The sequence below is a fragment of the Corvus brachyrhynchos genome, unplaced genomic scaffold (genome assembly GCF_000691975.1).
Source record: "Corvus brachyrhynchos isolate BGI_N302 unplaced genomic scaffold, ASM69197v1 scaffold26, whole genome shotgun sequence".
NCBI lineage: Eukaryota > Metazoa > Chordata > Aves > Passeriformes > Corvidae > Corvus > Corvus brachyrhynchos.
The window spans coordinates 9,152,738-9,158,434 of record NW_008239324.1 but is presented as its reverse complement, the minus strand read 5'-3'; the positions used below and the strand labels follow the sequence as shown (position 1 = coordinate 9,158,434).

The 5,697-nt window shown below is 34.9% G+C and overlaps 1 long non-coding RNA gene across 6 annotated transcripts in view; it reads left to right on the top strand.

Moving 5' to 3' along the window:
* Positions 1–4,375, top strand: part of LOC108448351 — a 60,429-nt gene extending 56,054 nt beyond the window's left edge. For all 6 annotated transcript variants that reach the window (XR_001864244.1, XR_001864243.1, XR_001864242.1 and 3 more), the window contains one exon: positions 1,314–4,375. This is a non-coding gene — a long non-coding RNA (uncharacterized LOC108448351). The remainder of the gene's footprint in view (positions 1–1,313) is intronic.
* Positions 4,376–5,697: the final 1,322 nt, after the last annotated feature.

Sequence of the window (5,697 nt, the reverse complement as noted above, 5' to 3'; positions counted from 1 at the left end):
CCCTACACTCAATGAGGAGCTGGGCTCAGCAGGACACTGACCATTTCCTCTCCCACTGCTTCAATACCTTAATGAATGACTCAAAGCTAGATACTTTATTGTCTCCTGAATCAAGACCAGTATTGAGCCCACAGCCATTAAAGCTGGAAAAGGACTATTTTTGTCATTCAAACCATTCATCCCAAAAGAAGAAATACCATATATGAAAATAGAAGTGTTCTAACAGTTCATTTTTCAAGAGACTGTCTTTTCGAGTTCTCACACAAAATGTAAGTGCTAAATCCTCAATTCATATTTTACTGGAGACTTGACAACTCCAATTGCAACCAGTTTATTTTACCAGTAACTGTGTACAGTAGGGTGTGCATACCCATTCCAGGCCATCTTTATTCTCAGGCCTGCTGCAGTGTTTCTTCTACTTCAGACTATTTAGTCAATGCCATTAATCAAAATCCTATAGCAGAAAATGCATGCATAAGTCCTACACATTTATTGCCATGGCAACAATTCAGGCTCTTGTTCATATGTCAAGCTACATCAGTGGAGATAAATTCTATTGTTTTCACACTGACAGTTTTCTCTGTGTTGGACTTAATCCATAGAAAGATACAGCTTTACCTCTTATTAAAATAAAACACAGACCACCCAACTCTCCAAATTCTCATTCTTCACATCATATAAGTAAACAATATGAATAGTTATAAAATTATAGTTTGATATTCAGGTTTTTAAAGGTAACTAAAGTGTAAAAAATGGCCCAGTCCTCATGATATTGTCTTAATCTCTGGGATTGGTTAGGAATGTAATTCTTCATGAAAAGATGAGCTCATTGCTGCGAATCCAAACAGCTATGATACCAGAGCACTGCATTCTTGAATTAGATTGCTGTATTTTAAAATAAATGCCTTTAAGCTTTAGTGAAGTTGGTGTAGTTCATTTTCCAACTTAGCTATTACGCTGTGATTTTCATAACATAAAAATTAATGATTAATGCATAATATCCTGAGAAAGATTTTATATTTCACTCAGCTCATGATAAAATACACTGTCATATGGGTGACTCACAAGTGCAAAGGAAAGATAAGAATCATTTTTCATACATAAGCCTCTCTAGATTTACTTGTGTATGCTCTATTATGAGGAATTCTTAAAGCCTGATATGATTTTATATGATTTTACTCTGAAATAGACCAACTTTTGATTCCTATTTCCATAGACAGTATGTTTCTCATTATCACAGACTAATAAGAAACCAGTCTTTCATTAATAAAATACTTCTAATGCTTCATACTCTCATTATTCCCTGTGTACAGAGCACCACGCTCCCTGGAAAAGCAGAAGCCTCACATCAGCACTGAAGACACATCCGTTTCAATCTGACCCTTTTTCCACTTCCTCATGCAGATTTAAGTCCCTGCTTTTCCAGCATGCTTCATATTGACAAAGCCTATTACTGTGATATACTACTCTGGAGTTCATTTCAACTAATATCCACAGCTACATCTGTTACTGTCAGTGCTCAATCCAAGTTCCTGCCTCAATGAAGATGAAGACAACCATTATTATTTACTTATTGTCACACCATGTTATGCCAGTATCAGAAACTGCTTCACATACACACCGTGTGTGACTTGCATCAAATATATATATTTTTAAATGGGGGGCTTTGTGTAATTTGTAAATATCCTGTGAACTTCATTCATATTAATGAAGCAGCGTTTGCACTCTAGTGGCATTTTTATGCAAATTGCAGTAACTCTTTGTGTGCCATGACTCTGTACGTGACACAGGCCACAGCTCCTGAGGCAAGACTCTTATTTCCTGGGATGACTGGCACAGGTCAGAATACGCTTTTTCCCCACCACCTAAAAAAGAGAGAACCACGGGTTTGAAGATGTTAAGAAGAGAATATGTCAAATAATTTGAATCTTGCCATGCTCTTAAGAAGAAGTACTAATAAAATATGTTTCAAGGTCTGAGCAATTCAGAGAAAAATCTCTTTTCTGAACTCCAAAAAGAAATGTTTAACCATTCTTTTTCTTGCACCAATTAAAATCATCATGTTTCTCATTGCTCCTAAATCAGACACACACTAGTTTCAATAAAATATATTTTTAAATAGTAGTATTCGAAGCAGAACAAAAGCAGCTTTTTTTCCATGCGCATGAATTACACGTCAAAATAAAATTTTAGTTCCCAGTTTAGCACTGCCCTCTGGTGATACATATCTTGGATATGTATGTGACCCATTTCATCTCAGTGTATCAGGCCCAGAACTGGACAAGAACTAAAATAAGATTTAGGCATTTAAATCTACGACAAGAATTCCTTCATCTGCTAACACCTCACCCTGTATATCTGCCCGCTAAGTTCCCCAGCCTGAAGCTTTCTTTGTGCATAGGCAGAATTCCAGCCATCTGGGATGGGCTTTGGATGGGGTCTGCTAAAGTCTTGGATTTGTCCTGTCATCCCCTAGAGGAGTCCCTCACACAGGAGTGGGTTCTCAGCTTCCCAACATACATCTGCAGTACAGACAATCTCAGCCACGCTTTATCTTCCAAAGACTTCAGTATCTACCATCAAACAAGTGTTTTAAGCCATAAATCTGTCTCTAGGTGATTATACCTGAGTTGCAGGGAGTCATCTTAATCCTCACAGGGCTGAAATTTATGAACCCTGCTTTCAGCAGAGGGTTTCCTGCAACATTTGCTGTCTGTTTATGTATCTCATTAGGAGGCACCCAGTTTACCATACCATTGTTATGCAGCTCAGTGTTTCCTAACATTTCTAAATCCATTAGGCTGCAAAATTTTTGAAAAACAAATTGTGTACCACGATGGCTTTCAATTACAATTGCATAAAGCTAGGTTAATTTTCAATATTCATTTATTATTATCAAAGAATATAAATGTCTAGTCCTAACACTGAAAAACATTAGTCCATTGTTCCTATCATGAGAATGATGAGCAATGTTCCACTCAAATGGGTATTTTGTGTATCTGGGATAAAAAGTTTTATGGAAAAATGGTCTGCCACATATTTGTATTGGTGTGAAAATCCTTTTCAAGGTTCATTCAGGGAAGATTTCAGGTGCTGAGGTCCTATGAAACTCTGACCTTTTGTGTGGGTGGCTCCTGTTACTGTTGAAAATGCACCAACAAGAAGTGAAAAAAGGTGGTATTCTGAATACAATATGGTAGAAAGAACTGAGAAATGTAAGATTCTTAATGAAATATTTTGAGTATTGGAAGATTCTATAATGTTTGGAAGGTTTTTTTAACACACCAATGAAAATTTGTGCATTTGAAGTCTGGGTCATAGTTGTAAGTAAATAGAGAATGCCACAAATACACAAACCTGATGTGTCTCCTATAATGATGATCAAAACAAAAAGAATGAACTTTCACTTCAAGTTCACTGTGAATACTTCACATTATTAATCAGAATTATGTCACAAGATTATTACTTTGCTTAATAATGTGTTTAATGTAAATTTAATGTAAAAGATCCATGATAGAGTCATGGCTCTGTTAAAATCCTTTTGCAAAGTTCAGCCACTGCATTAGTAGCTTTAGGCTAATAGCCTAATGTTAATTTGGATTCTAATCTATTATTTTGCATGATATTTAATGTGTTTTTATAATTAGATTTTTTTTTAAAACAAAGCAAGAAAAAACCATATGGGTCAGAGTGCATGACTGTCATTAACTAGAGAGCATTTCTGGGACATGTATAATCATAACACAACTTCTGCAGTGAAACAGTGTAGATTATACTCCAGTCAACAACCTGTGTCTTATCCTGTAAGAGGGAAAAACACATGACAATGAAGTGATAAACAACTGCAGCTGTTCACACATACTGCTCCCATTTAAAAGGTTCTTACCCTCTTGGCTGGTCCAGAATATTAATTTACACATTCATCCCTAACTCAGGTTGAGACAAAAATGAATTATATTAATATGCCTCTGATAAACTTCACTCCAATGAGAGTTTGAGAACTATTATACAAAATAATTCGTTTGGGAGAAGCAATGATATGAAAACTTCTAGGAAAAAGGGCACAAGTCTACCCAAGACAAGACTGGTAAACACAGCAAATCTCAGAAGCTATGGACAGAAAGAAGGGTCATAAAGACGTGCACCTCCTTTTATCAACTTCCTCCTAAATTTCCAATGGATCTGTATTAACCTTAAGACAGTTACCTAAAATAATAAAGTATTCTTTATTTTCTCTAATTCTCTTAATCTTTAAATTAGTTGTCAGTACGATACATTACTGTAAAGTAAAAATGAAAGTTTATGATCTAAAAATCATTCTTCAATTCAAACAGTGGCTTGGTATCCTTCAATTAAGGTGAAAATAAAAAAAAAAATCAAGCAACATTTGTTTGCTCTTATTTAATTAAATGGAGAATGTGTGCACATTGCTTAACTTTTATCTTGCCTTTTGGGCCATATGGCCAAATCTTGCTCTTGTCAGCAAATTTTAACAAATTTTCTCTTCTCAGTGGATTGTCCTACTAAAAATACTCGAGAATTATTTCAGTTAGGTTCTGTGATATTTATCACAGCTTAATCTGACACACCTTGAAAATGTATAGAGCTAGGAATAAAAAACCCAAAAAAGCTTCACTTCTGAAGAGCTCCAAATGCATGACTTTCTTTAAAAAAAAAAAAAAAAAGCTACAGGACAATTAATAAAGTCATAGGCTCATGGCTCTAAAAGCTATTTTCTTCTCATCAGGACACTGAAGATTGTACAGTGTGACTGAAACAAGATTAGAAATCAGCATCCTGGTCTAAAACCTACTGTATTCACAACTTGGTTTAACTTATTATACCTCAGTTTAGCACTAGTGAAAGGCATTGATTCTGTATACGCCATATGAAAATTTAGCAAAATAAACATCACCAGGAAAACAATCTTTCAGATAAAAAATTTTTTATCTAAAATAAAAACTTGAACAAAGGCCAAAGGTTGGGACAGGGGGAAAAATATTCCAGAGTGAACTGTGCAGTTTTACATAAAACAGAGTTAGCATGAATATAATGTAACTAAGTCAAGCAATATATGATTGATTTATTATATTGGAATCCATTAAAAATATTCCATTGCCATTTAAAACCATATAGTCATCAAGTGTCTTTGAAAACACACATTCTCTACTGTCATTATAAGATATTCTTGACAGCACATCATTTTTAATGGCACCATTATAAACAAGATTCCTAATGGCTCTGTTTAGTATGTAACAGAATTGGAAGTCAGTAATATACAGAATTGTATTCAACATAATCAGATAACAAAGAGCACTGAAGGAAAGATGAGTGCACAATTAATAGATGAATAATTATTTTGTGTAAAATGAAACGCATTTTAAATAGGGTGTCAAATAGGCATTCTAATGGAAAAATGGAACAGTGAAATAGACTTTATGTACAATACTTACAAGTACAACATGAGCTACTGGTGCTGATATATGATCTAAACAGAAGATAGGAGAGGAAAGATTATGCCCAAGGCTAATTGCTGTGATAATGCTGGTTTCCAATTGCAGCAAACTGTTATAGGCTTAAACCAGCTCCCGGATCCAGTGCATGTGCCTTAAAACACAATTTCAACCTCACCCTTGCTTTTGTTTGTGGTCCTTTCTAATAATGGGTCATTCAATGAACAATTGTTCATTGCTTTTG